This window comes from Tasmannia lanceolata, unplaced genomic scaffold (assembly GCF_043159265.1).
Source record: "Tasmannia lanceolata isolate RefF3 unplaced genomic scaffold, GAP_Taslan_0.1 ptg000006l, whole genome shotgun sequence".
In the NCBI taxonomy this organism is placed as follows: domain Eukaryota; kingdom Viridiplantae; phylum Streptophyta; class Magnoliopsida; order Canellales; family Winteraceae; genus Tasmannia; species Tasmannia lanceolata.
In genome coordinates this window covers 22,122,680-22,139,416 of record NW_027518683.1, presented here as the reverse complement: position 1 = coordinate 22,139,416, position 16,737 = coordinate 22,122,680, and the positions used below count along the sequence as shown (strand labels likewise).

Genomic DNA, 16,737 nt, shown 5'->3' with positions numbered 1-16,737 from the left:
TCCTGATGGGGTCCGAACTCGGCGATGGGATCCGAACTAAGCAACCAATTGGTTGTTGACACGTGGCCCTCACAAGGACCACTGCAAAGCCAACACCTGTCCCTGCTAGGTATGACACCTGGACCAATCAGGGACTTCCACCTGCCCCTCCTAGGTATGAGACCTGGTCCATACAGGGGCCACCACCTGTCCTGGACAGGTGGCTCTGAACCACCACCTGTCCTGGACAGGTGGCTCGGATCACAGGATCACACTATAAATAGCCCTCACTTGTGCTAAGGTGAGGGATCTGAAAATCAAAACCCTAAGCTTTCTGCTCTGACATTGCTCTGCACTCCTGCTCATACTGACTTGAGTGTCGAAGCGCCCGTCCGGAGCAACACTCCGGGTTGGTCTTCTGACCCTTTGTCTTCTTGTCTGTGCCCTTGTGCAGCGCAGGACTCCACCAGCCCTTCAGCTGTGGCTTGTCAGATCAGCCCTTCCGACCCTACCATAACCTGTTACCAATTTTATACCTAACAGATTTGGCGCCATCCGTGGGACCCCGCAACAAAAAGCTGTTCGGAACCTCACTTAAGCAATGGTAGGGAAAAACGGAAAGCATGTGCCAACCTCCCGGACAACCCGGGCTACAGCCCCCCGCGAAGGAAGAAGCGAGCGACTGGCCTCGTAGATAGAGGTCGGGGCGGTAGGAGAGCGAAGTCCGACTCGCTCGGACCGTTCAGACTCTACCCCGACCCCGAGGGAGATGCGGGCCCTTTTCCAGGAAATGACTGCTGTGATTGCACAGTTCAGGAATCCGGCCCCCGCACTCCAACAGCACCCAGCCGAGGCCTCTCAGCCCACTCAGAGGAGGGGAAGCTCCCGCAGAGAGCACACGCCCCCGCCCCGAGAGCAGACTCGTCACTCTACAAGACGAGATCACCTCTCCCGGGACAAACATGTGCGCCCCGAGCCTCGCCTACATCACCGGTCACGATCTCCCTCCGTACAAAGGCATGGCAGCAAGAGAGACGCCACCCACGGAGAGGGATCGCGGCACCGGCGAAGGAGTCCGGCCAGTCAGTCCGGATCGGCTATGAGTCCGCCAGCAAGAAGAGAGAGGCCCGTCCACCGGACGGAGGAAAGAGAGGACCCGGTGTTGCGAAGGATCCAGCAGATCGACCACCGGATCGAAGAGCTCGCTAGAGAGCAGGGTCGACCTACCTCCCGGATCTTCACAAGCGCTCAACTATTTTCGGACAGAGTGCTCAGCGCGGAGGCCCCTGCGGGCTGGAAGATGCCGCAAATTCCGCAGTATGACGGGATCACCGACCCCGTGGACCACTTGGAGACTTTCAGGACCACAATGCTCCTCCACGAGGCGTCGGATGGATTCCTTTGCCGGGCATTCCCCACCACGTTGACCGGAGCAGCGCGGGACTGGTACTCGCGGCTTAAACCCAGGTCCGTGGACAATTTTGATGATTTTGGGGATGACCTGGCCCGCCATTTCATGAGCAGCAAAAGACCCAGGAAGACGATGGCTTCGCTGATGGCCCTCAGGCAGAGAGATGATGAGGCCTTGAAAGTGTTCGTTGGTCGCTTTAATAGGGAAGCTCTTCAGGTTCCCAACCTGGATCCCTCCGCGGCCACGAACGCCCTTCTGGCCGGCGCCCGATCAACTGACTTCAGGCGAACAGTGGCCCGGCGCAACCCGCAGCCCCTCGCAGACCTGATGGCCGGGGCGGAGGAGTACATCTCGGTGGAGGAAACTCTCGCCGCCCTGGACTCTGCTAGCAAGAGAAGGCCCGAGGAGAAGAACCCTACCAAGCAGCGTAGGGATGATAAGTCTCAGAAGAAGGAGAGAAGCCCTTCCCGCAGGGAGAGAAGCCCTTCTCGAAAGGGGAGAAGCCCCCACCCGAGAGAGCATTACACGCGGCTGACCGCGTCCAGAGCACAGATCCTGGCAGCCATTCGGGAAGAGGACTTCATCCGGTGGCCGGAGAGGCAGAACTCGTCGGCAAAAAGAAACATGTCCCAGTACTGCAGGTTCCACAAGGACCACGGCCACGACACCAACGCGTGCCTTCATTTGAAGGAGGAGATCGAGCAGTTGATCAGCAGAGGGTACCTCGGAAGGTACTTGAAAAATGATGACAACAAAAGAGAACGCAAGGACAAGCCGAAGCCCAGAGGCAGAAGCCCCCGGGGCGTTCAACCTCTAGGCGACCGCATTCAAGCTCCGGCCCCGGCCAGCCCCCCTCCTCAGGTACCTCAACCTCAACCTCATGGTGTTATTGGTACCATTTCAGGAGGGCCGACCGCAGGAGGAACCTCTTCATCAGCCCGCAGGACTTATGCCCGGCAGGTCAACGCCATCCATACCTGCAGCAAGAAGGCCAGGCTAGAGAACGAGATATCCTTTTCAGATGCAGATCTCGACGGCCTGATCCTCCCGCATGATGATGCCCTGGTCATCACCATGCTGGTGGCGAACTGGGAAATGAAGAAGATATTGGTCGACAACGGGAGCTCCGCAGACATCCTCTATTATCACGCCTTCGAGCGGATGCTGATCGGAACCGACCGTCTGAAGCCGGCCAACTCTGATCTGTTCGGGTTCTCCGGAGAAGTTGTCAAAGTTGAAGGGCAGATCGAGCTTCCAGTTCTTATCGGGGAGCCGCCCTGCCAGTCCGTCGCCATGGTGAACTTTTTGGTGGTAAGGGCCAAGTCCGCCTACAATGCTATCCTGGGTCGCCCCGGCCAGAATCTCCTCCGAGCCGTTCCCTCCGCCTATCATCAGAAGATGAAGTTCAGTACACCAGGGGGCGTAGGGGAAGTCAGAGGGGACCAGCCCCAGTCGAGGCAGTGCTATGCAGCGGCACTGAAAGGGAAGAATGCATCCGAGTTTCTGTCGATCGAGCTGTTTGATCTAAGGGACGAAGCCCAGATCACAGTAAACGAGCCGGCCGAGGACCTTATATCTATCCTGTTGTATAGCGATGATGACCAGAGGGTTGTTCAGATCGGCTCTGCCCTGCCAGAGGCCGCGCAGCAGGATCTTGCTCAGTTCCTCAGAGCCAATGCAGATGTCTTTGCCTGGGCTCCTTCAGACATGCCCGGCATCGACCCTGCAATCAGCACCCATGAGCTCGGGGTTGATCAGACCTGCAAGCCCGTGAAACAGAAGAGGAGGCACTTTGCACCGGAGAGGCGAAGGGCCATTAGAGAAGAGGTGGAAAGGCTTCTGAAGGCCGACTTCATCCGCGAGATCCAGTACCCGGACTGGCTCGCGAATGTTGTGATGGTGAAGAAGTCTAATGGGAAGTGGAGGACCTGCATAGATTTTACAGACCTGAATAAGGCCTGCCCGAAGGACAGCTACCCGCTCCCAAAGATCGATCAGCTCATCGACGCTACTGCAGGTCACGAGCTGCTAAGCTTCATGGACGCCTTCTCAGGATACAATCAGATCAGAATGCATGAGTCCGACATTCCGAAGACATCCTTTGTAACCGACCAGGGGACTTATTGCTATCGAGTTATGCCTTTTGGACTGAAGAACGCAGGAGCCACCTACCAGTGGCTCGTCAACAGGCTGTTCAAAGAGCAGATCGGCCGCAATATGGAAGTATATGTGGACGATATGCTGGTCAAGAGCAGAGCTGCCTGCAATCATGTTGCCGACCTCAAAGAAGCGTTTCAAGTCTTGAGGGAGCACAACATGAAGCTCAATCCGACCAAGTGTACGTTCGGCGTCGGAGCAGGCAAGTTTCTGGGCTTCATGGTAAGCCAGAGAGGGATAGAGGCAAATCCTGAGAAAATCAAGGCGGTGATGGAGCTGACTCCGCCCAAAACTATCAGAGAAGTACAGCGCCTGACCGGATTAGTAGCTGCTCTGGGGCGGTTCATCTCTAAGTTCGCAGAAAGATGCCTTCCGTTCTTCAACGCAGTCAAAGGTATAAAAACCGCGCCCTGGACTTCGGAGTGTCAAGCGGCATTTGAAGAGCTGAAGCAGTACTTGTCCTCTCCGCCGTTGCTGTCGAAGCCAGAGCCAGGAGAAGAGCTGATTCTGTATCTCTCAGCGGGACCTTTGGCAGTTGCAGCAGTACTGATCAGAGAGGGGTACCACCAGCAAAAGCCGATCTACTATGTCAGTAAGGTCCTCCATGATGCAGAGACGAGATATCAGCGAGTCGAGAAGCTCGTATACGCCCTCGTTATGGCGGCCAAAAAATTAAGGCCGTATTTCCAGGCGCATACGATCAAGGTCCTGACGGGACAGCCCCTCAGGCAGATCCTCCACCGTCCAGACACTTCAGGCCGACTTGTGAAGTGGGCCGTGGAGCTCAGCGAGTTTGACATCAAATATCTGCCCAAGCCAGCAATCAAAGCTCAGGTTCTTGCAGACTTCATAGCTGAATGTACCATGCCAGATTCAGACCCCGGGTCAGAACCAGCGCTTCCTTCAGAAGCAGAACCGGTTATATCCGAGCAGCAGATCGAAGCCGAAGCGGTTCTGCTTCCCGGGCTTGAGAGTGCAGCTCCTCCGACCAGCCCGCTTCCATGTTCTGAAGAGCCGCTCTGGGAGGTATATGTCGACGGGTCTTTAAATAAAAGTGGCAGCGGTGCCGGACTAGTTCTCACAGGACCAGATGACTTTGTCCTGAATTATGCCCTGAGGTTTGGATTCCCTGCGTCAAACAATGAGGCAGAGTACGAAGCGCTCATCGCCGGAATGAACCTCGCCATTCAGGCCCGCGCTCAGAGACTGAAGGCGTACTGCGATTCACAGTTAGTCGTATGTCAGATCCAAGGAGTATATGAGGCCCGAGAAGAGCGAATGATCAAATATCTGCAAAGGGTCCGTAGCTTGGCCAGTAAGTTCGGAAGTTTTGAGGTCATCAGAGTCCCCCGGACTGAAAATACAAAGGCTGATGTGCTCTCAAAGCTAGCAGCATCAGGCTACACCGCTCTCAGAGAAATCCGTATGGAGTTCCTAAAGACCTCCAGTATTGATGGCCAGCCCGTCGTAGTAATGCAGATCGACGATGAGCCGTGCTGGATGGATGAGATCATCAGATATCTGCGCAGCGGAGAGCTCCCCGGGGAGAAAAAAGAGGCCCGTAAAGTCGTACAGCGGGCAGCAAGGTTTTCACTTGACGGCGAGACTCTGTACAAGAGATCTTACACCCTCCCGTACTTGAAGTGTCTCCGGCCAACCGATGCCCTGTATGCCCTGCGAGAGACCCATGAAGGGATTTGCGGAGAACATCTTGGGGGCAAGACCCTTGCCATCAAAGTCCTTCTAAGAGGCCTGTACTGGCCTACATTGAGACAAGATGCACTGAGCCTTGTGAAGAAGTGTGAGAAGTGTCAGAAATTTTCTCCCGCCGTTCACCAGCCTGCCGTGCCAATGGCTCCGATCATCAGCCCTCTCCCTTTTGCTATCTGGGGAATGGACATCTTAGGTCCTTTTCCGCCGGCCTCCGGAGGCCGCGAGTTCGTCGTTGTCGCCATCGACTACTTTACTAAGTGGGTAGAAGCTGAACCTCTGGCCAAGATCACTGAGCAGAACGTCCAGAACTTTTTCTGGAAATCAGTGGTGTGCAGATTCGGGATACCCCAGGTCCTCATAACAGACAATGGCAAACAGTTCGACTTAAGGAACTTCAGAAAGTTTTGTGCAGATCTGAAGATTGAGCAAAGGTTCACTTCCGTGGCACACCCTCAGACGAATGGACAGACCGAAGTGACGAACAGGACTCTGCTGCAGGGGATAAAGAAGAGACTGGATGATAAGGCCGGACGCTGGGCTGACGAGCTGTACCATGTGCTCTGGGCGTATCGGACTACCCCACGCACTGCAACGGGTGAGTCGCTTTTCAATCTCTCCTTCGGAACAGAGGCTGTGATTCCGGTTGACATCGGCATTCCTTCCCCAAGAATTGTTAACTTCAATGAACAGCTGAATGGGGACGGGCTCCGTGTCAACCTCGACTTGCTTGAGGAAGTCCGTGAAGAGTCACAGATCAGAGCCGCAGCGTATAAGCAGAAGGTGTTTAGATACCATGACACGAAGATCCGACCAAGGGAGTTCTGCACAGGCGACCTAGTTTTGAGGAAAGCGGCCGTCTCCCAGCCAAGAAGGGTGGGCAAACTCTCCCCGACTTGGGAAGGGCCGTACCGAGTCAAAGAGGTCATCCGTCCAGGAAGCTACCGCCTAGAGACACTTGACGAGCAGCTGCTGCCGCACGCCTGGAATTCCAGAAATCTTCGAATATACTATCAATAGTCTTTTCCTTTGCCTTTGAAGGCCTGTAAAGAATCTCTGTAATTAAATTTCAAAGAGAAATAAAGTGGAGTTGTCTCTGAACTGTGTCCCTCACTTTTGAGTCACTAGTATATGCCAGCTCCCCCATCAAAAGACTCTAAGTGTTTGCAGACTTAGCTCTCATTCTAAGTGTTTGCAGACTTAGAGAACGGCAGTGGAGCACTCCGGCACGTCCAATTTGGTGTGGAGATCAGTTCCAACCACGGACCCGCCCTAGTGGAAGACCACCTCAAAGACCTGCCCGGCCTGGCCGTCCAGAGCCTAAGCCGGACAGGATATGGCGCAATCGCTAGACGCCAAAAGACTCTAAGTGTTTGCAGACTTAGCTCTCATTCTAAGTGTTTGCAGACTTAGAGAACGGCAGTGGAGCACTCCGGCGCGTCCAATTTGGTGTGGAGATCAGTTCCAACCACGGACCCGCCCTAGTGGAAGACCACCTCAAAGACCTGCCCGGCCTGGCCGTCCAGAGCCTAAGCCGGACAGGATATGGCGCAATCGCTAGACGCCAAAAGACTCTAAGTGTTTGCAGACTTAGCTCTCATTCTAAGTATTTGCAGACTTAGAGAACGGCAGTGGAGCACTCCGGCGCGTCCAATTTGGTGTGGAGATCAGTTCCAACCACGGACCCGCCCTAGTGGAAGATAACGCCAAAAGACCTGCCCGGCCTGGCCGTCCAGAGCCTAAGCCGGACAGGATATGGCGCAATCGCTAGACGCCAAAAGACTCTAAGTGTTTGCAGACTTAGCTCTCATTCTAAGTGTTTGCAGACTTAGAGAACGGCAGCGGTGCACTCCGGCGCGTCCAATTTGGTGTGAAGATCAGTTCTAACCACATGGGCCCGCCTTAGTGGAGAACCACCTCAAAGACCTGCCCGGCCTGGCCGCCCAGAAGGCTTAGCCGGACAGGATATGGCGCAATCGCTACGCGACAAAAGACCTGCCCGGCATGGCCGTCCACAGGCTTAGCCGGACAGGATATGGCGCGTTCGCTAAACGCCAAAAGACCTGCCCGGCCTGGCCGTCCACAGCCTAAGCCGGACAGTATATGGCGCAATCGCTAGACGCCAAAAAGACTCTAAGTGTTTGCAGACTTAGCTCTCATTCTAAGTATTTGCAGACTTAGAGAACGGCAGTGGTGCACTCCGGCCAATGACATCCGGACAACCACTCCGGCTCGGCAGAAAGACAAGGAAGAAGCACAGACGTCATAAATACAAAAAGCAAGGCAGCCGTACAGACAGTTAGACAAAATTGAATTTGTATTCATATCACAAAAGTGCTCTTTTCGCCGAGCTGGCTTACAAAGAATGAGCCTCGTGGGCCATTACAAAAATTTACAAACAAAAAATAAGGATAGGAGCAAGAGGGCTGCCACTCAGGCCTCCCCGTCGGCCACCTCGTCGGTGACTGCCTCTGTAGTAAGGGCTGCAACCTGGCCGGCCTCGGCGGTTGGAGGGGTGACCTCGGAAGCCAAAACGACTTCCTATTCTACCTCGATGGGTTGGGAGGAGTCCAGCTCGCCTTCTTCCTCCTCGTCCTCTTCCTCCTCTGGAGGTGCATACGGGACGGCCAGTCCGTCCAGAAAGATGTCGGGGTGAGCCTTCTTAACCTACTCGGAGCAGAGAAGGAACCCCGCCTTATAGGCTTGGAGGCCCAGGTTGAAGAACTGTGTGTCCTTCCTCTCTTCGGTTTTCTTCACGGCCTCCCGCACTGCCGCTTTCACGGCCGCCTCGATAGCCGTCTTTTCCCTCTGATCGGCTCTCTCCCTCGCAGTTAGGAGATCCTGCACGGCCTGGTTCTTGACCCTCTGCACCTCGTCCTTCAAGCTGTTGCATTCGGCCTCTTTGACCTGGACGGCTTCGCTAAGCCCGTCCTTGTCCTTTTGGAGCTGGCCCTTCTCAGACTCTATCTGTGTGAGCGTCTCAGAGAAGAGATAACTCTTCTTCGCCATATCCCTAGAGTACACCTGGAGCTGATAGAGGGCGGAGGCGATCGCCTCTGCACAGGTCTCCGGTGCCTCTTTCTCGACTTCCCGTCGGTCGCGTGGGAGGACGCCCTGGTACATCAATTCTGTGGCCACCCGGCTATCCCCTAGGCCGGTGTCCGTTTTCTGCACCGCCCAGTTTGGGCGGAAGACGTTGTCGCCTCTCGCCGTCGTGGCGGCAGGGATGCCCAGGACTGGCCCGCTGTGTTGGGGCTCTGTCACCCGTGCAGACCCGGAGCTCTGCCCGACGAGATTTGGCCGGCTCGGCTTAACTGCAAGCTTATGTGTCGCCCGGCTGCTTTTGAGAGGCTCAGCCAGTGCGACCATTGCCGGAGTTGACTCCGGCACCTTTCTTTTCTTGCCCTTGGGTTGGGGCTGCTCATGCGTTGGGGACGCCTGGGAGGTCTGCCTGATTTTGTCCAGCATGGACATCTGCTTCACCATTTCTGAACGTGAAAACAGAACAGAGTTAGAACTATAAAAAAAAAAGAGAAAGGAACAGTTCAAAAAATAAGAGCTGGCCTAAAAGAGTCTACGTACGTGCCGGCGTCGCACGGCTGATTCCGAGCTCTACCAGGACGGCCTCCTCGGAGAACTCCAAGCAGTTTATTTGACCGCGCTTCAGCTCTTCTTTAATCAAAGCGAAGGTCATGTAGTCGTAGCCCTTAAGGGCTGGCTTCCGACTAAGGTTCTGGGTGTCCGGCGTTCTCCATTCCAACGAGAACGGCCAGTGGGAGCCCTGCTCGGTGTCCCTAGCATAGAAAAACCTGTTCTTCCATGTGTGAATGGAAGTAGGTATGCCAGTGATCATTTTTACTTCGGGCCATTGGCTGATGTAGATCCAGCCGCCGTCCTTGTGCCTCTTCAGGTGCGCACACATCCTGAAGACGGGTAGGGTGGGGTTCCTACGAAGCCGAACTCCCAAAAGGTGCAGGAACCCGACCAGCGTCCTCCAAGAGTTCGGCACGACCTGTGTAACCGCCAGCCCGTAATAATTCAGCACATCGACAAAAAATGGGTGCAAGGGAAGCCTGAGCCCGGCCCGTAAGGCTTCTTCGTATAGGCAGAGATCTGCACTATCGTTGCTGGCCCGGTCCCCCTCAACGGCCGCCCTCAAAATGTACCGATCAGTGATGCAGTATTTGTCCCTGACGGCCTGAAGTTTGCCCGGCCCCAGATGATTCACCTCGTACAGGGCCCCGACGTTGTACTGTGGGTTGGCCTCCATCCGTGCCTCCGCTATCACCTCGACGGGCGCGCGCGGCAAGCGAGGAACTACCGCTTCAACGTCTTCTTCGTCGTCGCTGGTTTCTACCCGGTGCGGTCCGTCCCCACGGACCGGGATTGTGTCAAAGTCCACAATCACTTCCTCTCCGCTCTCCTCGTCTACTACGATTATTATCTCCTCGTCCTCAACACTGGCCTCCGCAGGAGAGGCCGGCCTCGTCCTCTCCGACGCCCCGGACCCCGTACTACTAGTCGAACCGGGCTCACTGATCCGAGGCGGGCAGAAATTTGACTAGCCGAGCAGCAGAGAAGGAGAGAAGAATGTGAAAAGTGAAAAATGAAGAGTAAAAACTCCGATATATATAGGCTTGGAAGAGCGGGAAAAATCCCGCCCTTTTCCCACCAGCCGGAGTGCGCCACGTCACCTACCGCATTAAATGCGAGGTACAAGTTCCAAAGTGATAACGCCAAAGGATCTGCCCGGCCTGGCCGTCCAGCGCCTTAGTCGGAGCCGGACAGGATATGGCGCAATCGCTACGCGACAAAAGACCTGCCCGGCATGGCCGCCCAGAAGGCTTAGCCGGACAGGATATGGCGCGTTCGCTACGCGACAAAAGACCTGCCCGGCATGGCCGTCCACAGGCTTAGCCGGACAGGATATGACGCGTTCGCTAAACGCCAAAAGACCTGCCCGGCCTGGCCGCCCAGAAGGCTTAGCCGGACAGGATATGGCGCAATCGGTACGCGACAAAAGACCTGCCCGGCATGGCCGCCCAGAAGGCTTAGCCGGACAGGATATGGCGCGTTCGCTACGCGACAAAAGACCTGCCCGGCATGGCCGTCCACAAGCTTAGCCGGACAGGATATGACGCGTTCGCTAAACGCCAAAAGACCTGCCCGGCCTGGCCGCCCAGAAGGCTTAGCCGGACAGGATATGGCGCGTTCGCTACGCGACAAAAGACCTGCCCGGCATGGCCGTCCACAGGCTTAGCCGGACAGGATATGACGCGTTCGCTAAACGCCAAAAGACCTGCCCGGCCTGGCCGCCCAGAAGGCTTAGCCGGACAGGATATGGCGCGTTCGCTATGCGACAAAAGACCTGCTCGGCATGGCCGTCCATAGGCTTAGCCGGACAGGATATGGCGCGTTCGCTAAACGCCAAAAGACCTGCCCAGCCTGGCCGTCCACAGGCTTAGCCGGACAGGATATGGCGCAGTCACTAAACGACAGTGGATCTGCCCGGCCACGACGCCCAGGAGGTTTGGCCGGACAGACTTCTGGTTCAAATTTCGGCCGGACTGGATAGCCCAGAGGCTCCTGCCCGGCCGTGCTCCCTCAGGCCAAGCTCTAAGGCCGGACCAGGCCGCCCAGAGGCCCCTGTCCGGCCGCGGTTTGACCTGGCCCATTCTAAGGCCGGCCTCAGCTGCCCAGAGGCCTTAAGGCCGGTCAGATGCTGTTTTACCCTCTTTTTGCTTCCCCTAGCCGCTGTCACAACTCGGAGAACCAGGGGGCAACTGATGGGGTCCGAACTCAGCGATGGGGTCCGAACTCAGCAACCAATTGGCTGTTGACACGTGGCCCTCACAGGGACCACTACAAAGCCAACACATGTCCCTGCTAGGTATGACACCTGGACCAATCAGGGACTTCCACCTGCCCCTCCTAGGTATGAGACCTGGTCCATACAGGGGCCACCACCTGTCCTGGACAGGTGGCTCAGGATCACAGGATCACACTATAAATAGCCCTCATTTGTGCTAAGGTGAGGGATCTGAAAATCAAAACCCTAAGCTTTCTGCTCTGACATTGCTCTGCACTCCTGCTCATACTGACTTGAGTGTCGAAGCGCCCGTCCGGAGCAACACTCCGGGTTGGTCTTCTGACCCTTTGTCTTCTTGTCTGTGCCCTTGTGCAGCGCAGGACTCCACCAGCCCTTCAGCTGTGGCTTGTCAGATCAGCCCTTCCGACCCTACCATAACCTGTTACCAATTTTAGACCTAACACATCCCATCCAAGGGAACTTGCTCACCTTCCCAAGGTGGGTTTTCAAGGCAGTTGCATCTAACAGAGATTTAACATTCCCCTGCCCTCCCCGCCTCTAGCCCAAAATAACTTAGGAAGAGATTTATCCAACTCTAGGCCCAATCCCCCTATCCGGCTCAAGGGTTTAGACCCGACTAGGGGAATCCATCCAAGGCCCAAATCTACGAAGTTAGCTGTGGGTGGAATCTATCCTCAATTTGGAGAAGGATTTTAGGATCTTGAATAATCTATTGTTTATCTTCCTTGATCCTGGTTTCGAGGGCAAGGTGTTCTCCAGTATTTTCATCAATAAACTTTGTGGAGATCGTGGCCACTTGGCTCCCGGCTTTAAACCATCATAAGCACCGCCAGTGGCTCGATATTCAAACATTTTTCTGACTCTTAGGTGCAAGCGAACTGGCTTGGTAATCATGTCCAAGCAATCTATTTTCCGCCTAGGGGTAGATTTTCTAGGCTTACGTATCACGGGACACACCGACAGATTTTCGGGGCGAGCCAAAAGGGCTTTCTCGGGTGCACCGCCATGAAGATTTGAAGATTTGAAATTTGAAATCCCTACGGGGTTCAACGGCTCAACCCGAAACGGTATAGATCTGGATCAGGGATTGCCTTCGAAAGCTCAACCCGAAACGGTATAGATCTGATTTGAGATTTTGAGCTTAACACAGCATCAAAAAAAGTACCAGCGGGGAGCTACAATTTTGGCCGAAACATAACTCATGCAATTCTGATGGTTACCTTCGATCTTGATTTCTACAACCTTACCAAAAAAGCCCCCTAGCGCCTCCACCGTTGAAACAGCCCAGGCGTGCAACGGGATACCGAAGAAGTGAACCCAAAAAACCTCCTCTCCCTGAATGAATTCCTTTTTCCATGGTGAGAGGGAGAGCAAACGATTGTCCAGGGTCTCAGATCCCTTAGCAAGGATCTGTAAAGCTTGAGACTCAGATTTAAACATAAGGAGAACATCATTTGGCGACAATATAGAGGGACAGTGTAAAGAAGGGATATCCCAGGACACTTGTGCCCAATTCCAGAGCTCCTGCAAAGTTTCATTAGGATTCTTCTTTTTCCCTACCAGGCAAGCTCTTAGGGAGCCCATACAATGCCCCATTATAAAATTATTGTATCCTAACAATATGAGAAACATGGTATTTGAGATCGCAGATTTAAAAAACTCACCATAGAAAGAGCTCATTGATTTTGAAGATATGAGCCAAGAAAGAGGAAATTTTTAACCAAGGAAAAGATGGTTTTTTTAACCAGTGAAAAGGGTTTTTAACATCAGATGAACGAAGTCCCTGTAAGCTTCTTGTTGACTTTAGGAATGGGACAAGTGGTGAAATCTCATTGGTGCTAGAAAAGTCTCTGGGACAAGTGGTGAAATCTCATTGGTGCTAGAAAAGGCCATGAAGTGGAGAATTTTGCTGCACCTCTTCTCTTGGATTGGATAAATGACATAAACGCGCTAGGCTGTGGGACACGACTGGAAATAAAGGGAAAGGTTGGAAGAAAAAAAACCCAAGATTTTGACTTTACAGTAGTTAGGACTCTGGAGGCTAGGACATGGGATTATTTGAGTTTCTTCTCCGCACCCTGCAATATTTAGTTTCAGAGCTAATAATTATAGGTCTGACGCATCGATGATAATTGGTCTTGCGTATCGATACTCAGGGTGGATGGAACTAGACTTGCAAATCGAGGCAGAATTGATCTCCAAATTACAAGAGATTGTCTCTCATCACTTGATAAAGCTCACGAAGTTGCGTGAATCTGCTGAGGCTTTTTTCTTCCCATGAATCTTAGCTCATCCTTCAAGTGCTTTCCAACACCGCTATACAAAGATTAACATTTTTGGGATTAATGGAATTGATGCACATCTAGAGGGGTACAACATTATGAAGAATTGCAAATCAAAATTTCCTCAAGAGGAAGAAAAAATACAACATTTCTTCTCGAGTTTTTATCTAATACAATGAACCCAGAAATTCTTCTATAACTTGGGGCTTCTCTATTTACATTGGAAATTAAAAACCTACATATCTTTTCCTTTTTTTTTTGACAGAAGATAAGATCAAACATCCACCATGATCAAAGATCATAAACTGTGAAAACCCAGGACCCATTACAATCTTGAAATCCCATTTCCATTTTCCATTACCCAAGCGGCATCCCCCCTCCTTGAACCTCTACTGAAAACAAAACTAGACCGAGTTCTTCGAGCAGAATTGGATTCTGAATTCGACCTTGGAGAAGACCAAGATCGAAACAATGAAAACAAATTACGAAACACCCTCCCAAGCCTACTGCTCCTCCTCGACCGATTCCCTCTTGAAGTCCATGAAACTCTCCTCACCGCAGTGTTAAAACCCCCATCCATCTCTGTATAAACAACAGGAAGCTCTCTCCCCCCAACTCGCCTCCCTCCCAAAAACCTCCCCACCGCGAACCCACCACCAGGCAACCTCCAAATCGTCATTCCCACCGCATCTTCTTCCAAACCCGCCGGAGATTGCTCGCTAGAAGACCTAGACCTATCAGATTCCGGCCAGTTCTGAGCATCCGTAGGCAATTCATGTCTGCAAACAGGGCATGAATTTCGTAAAGAAAGCCAAGGGAGAATGCAATCCGAATGGTAAATATGTTTACAGGGCATCTCCCGGGCTTCAGACCCAATCTCAAACGGATCCTTACAGACTGCACAATAGGACTCTGTTACCACATGGCTCCCAACTATCTCAATTGTAGGCATGGATTCAACAGCAGCCTTGGATGCAGGTGGGTGATCACATCGTGGGCCATTAATATCGAATTGAGTCAGTTGGTCTAGGATCCGATCAAACCCCGAGCCCATTAAAAAGTCCGACATAGTAGCAGGTATAGGACGGAGGCCAGAACCGAGACCATCATCATAATAAAGCTCGAAGCTTCCCCTCTCTCCGGCATCATTTCCGGTAACAACGGTGGGGCCGCGGAGGACGATGACAGGATTGAAAGGAGACCGATCACCGGAGTTCCGGCGGGTTCGCCGGAACCCTAGATTTCTGATCTGATCAGAGTTCTCACGAGGACGAGGAATATCGACTTCTTCGAGGAATCCTCCTTCGCAATTAGGGCAGAGGACTGAGTCTCCTGTCCAAACCCTAACAAAACGGTTACAGATATGGCACCAGTAGGAAGATGAAGAGGAAGACATCTAGACAGAAGGGGAAAAACGAAACCCTAGAATTCTTCTCTTCTCGAAATGAAAACCCTAAAAATCGTCCCTTTCTTTAATTTGATTGCAGATCGGAGAAAAAGAAACACAAAAACCTAAAAATCCCTGCTTGATCTTCGATTTGCGGAAGCTAAGGATCTCTGAGAAAGGAGAAAAAGGATAAAATGAAAACCCAAAACTCTCTGATAGATCGGGTAAGAAAAAAGTAAACCCTAGAATTGAATCCCAAATCTCTATCAAGAAATGAGAAACCCTAGAATTCTAAATGAAAACCCTAAAAATCGTTCCTTTCTTTAATTTGCTTACAGATCGGAGAAAAAGAAACACAAAAACCTCCTTTTGATCTGAGAATAAAAAGAAAACCTAAAAATCCTTGCTTGATCTTCTCTCTGCGGAAAGCTAAGGATCTCTGAGAAAGGAGAAAAAGGATAAAATGAAAACCCAAAACTCTCTGACAGATCGGGTAAGAAAAGAGAAAACCCTAGAATTGAATCTCAAAACTCTATCAAGAGAGGAGAAACCCTAGAATTTAAAACGATTAGAAGCTTTGGAGAGGAAAGAGGGGGAGGTGTAAGGGTTTAAAAGGTCGTGAGGAAGCTTCAATGGAGGAACCCTAGCGTGTTATCGACGCTTCCTTTTGGGGATGATTTTTTCGCCCCTCCTGTAGGATTGTACGCCCCACGCTAGCGTGATTTGACGTCAAAAAGCATTAACTCTGTCCACAAATCATGTTAAAAGGGGGCGCATAATCCTACAGGGGGCGAAAACATCAATTTCGTTTCTTTTTCATTTCTCTCTTACCCCGTAGGGAAAGACTAAAAAGAGGAGTAAATGCTGGTGACACGTGGCATATAATTATTGGTAAGAGGGTACGAGGCCGAGGCGCGTTTCTTTGGAATGAAGTTACGAAGAAGAAGAGCGTTCGGAGACTAGATCGAGACTTGCTCCGCAATTTCGTGGAAAGACATTTCGCGGCTTATTTTTGCACAAGAGACTAGCCATCCAATATGAATAACTGAATAAGACAAAATCTAGTGAAAAGTGATACCGGGTGGCTTTCTATCGCGCAAAAGCAAGCCTTGAAATGGTTTTTAACGAAATTGTCTAGCATATCACCTATAAAACATTTTAAGAACGGAAATTTTCTCTCTCCATATAATAAGGGCGCTGATATTTCCCCCCGCTCGACGGCTGGCTAACGTATTCCCGTCATTTGACCGGTCTCTCTCTCTCTCTCCACAGTCCACACACACACAACAGGAACAGTTGGTGGGCCCAACAGGAACAGTTGGTGGAATGGTGGGCCCATCTTTGAACAATATAGGCCCCGCCCATACCACACCGTCCATTTGATGGGCCATAAACGTAATAGGTTGCGTCCCAAAATATTTTTCCATAGGCGGATCCTAGCCCTCCGATCTAAATAGAAACTACATCTTATGCAACCTCTATAGATTGTAGGGTTGTGATCATCCTACGGAAATGATTTTTGGGGCACAACCTATTAACATCGTGGCCCATCAAATGGACGGCTCGGATCATCCTATGGTATGGACGGTACACACTTCATTTTCAAAAATATGGGTGGGGCCTAAATTGGTACGAACCACACCATAGGATGATCCAAACCATGGACGGCTTAGATCATCCTATGTTGTGGACGGTATGCTTCAATTTGAAAAATATCGGTGGGGCCTACGATTGGGCCTTAATGTTAGTGTACGACCAACTCCATAGGATTATCCAAACCATGGACGGCTTGGATCATCCTATGTTGTGGACAGGCCTTAATGTTACTGTACGACCACAGGATGATCCAAACCATTCATTTGATGGGCCAACCCTTTTGGGGGCACAACCCATTTACGTTATGGCCCATCAAATGGACGACTCGGATCATCCTATGGTCTGGACGGTACACTTCATTTTCAAAAATATGGGTGGGGCCTAA

The 16,737-nt window shown here is 52.1% G+C and overlaps 1 pseudogene; it reads right to left on the bottom strand.

Annotated features, from left to right (window-relative positions):
* Positions 1-13,456: 13,456 nt before the first annotated feature.
* LOC143880102 (putative E3 ubiquitin-protein ligase RHC2A pseudogene) lies at positions 13,457-15,441 on the bottom strand (annotated as a pseudogene).
* Positions 15,442-16,737: the final 1,296 nt, after the last annotated feature.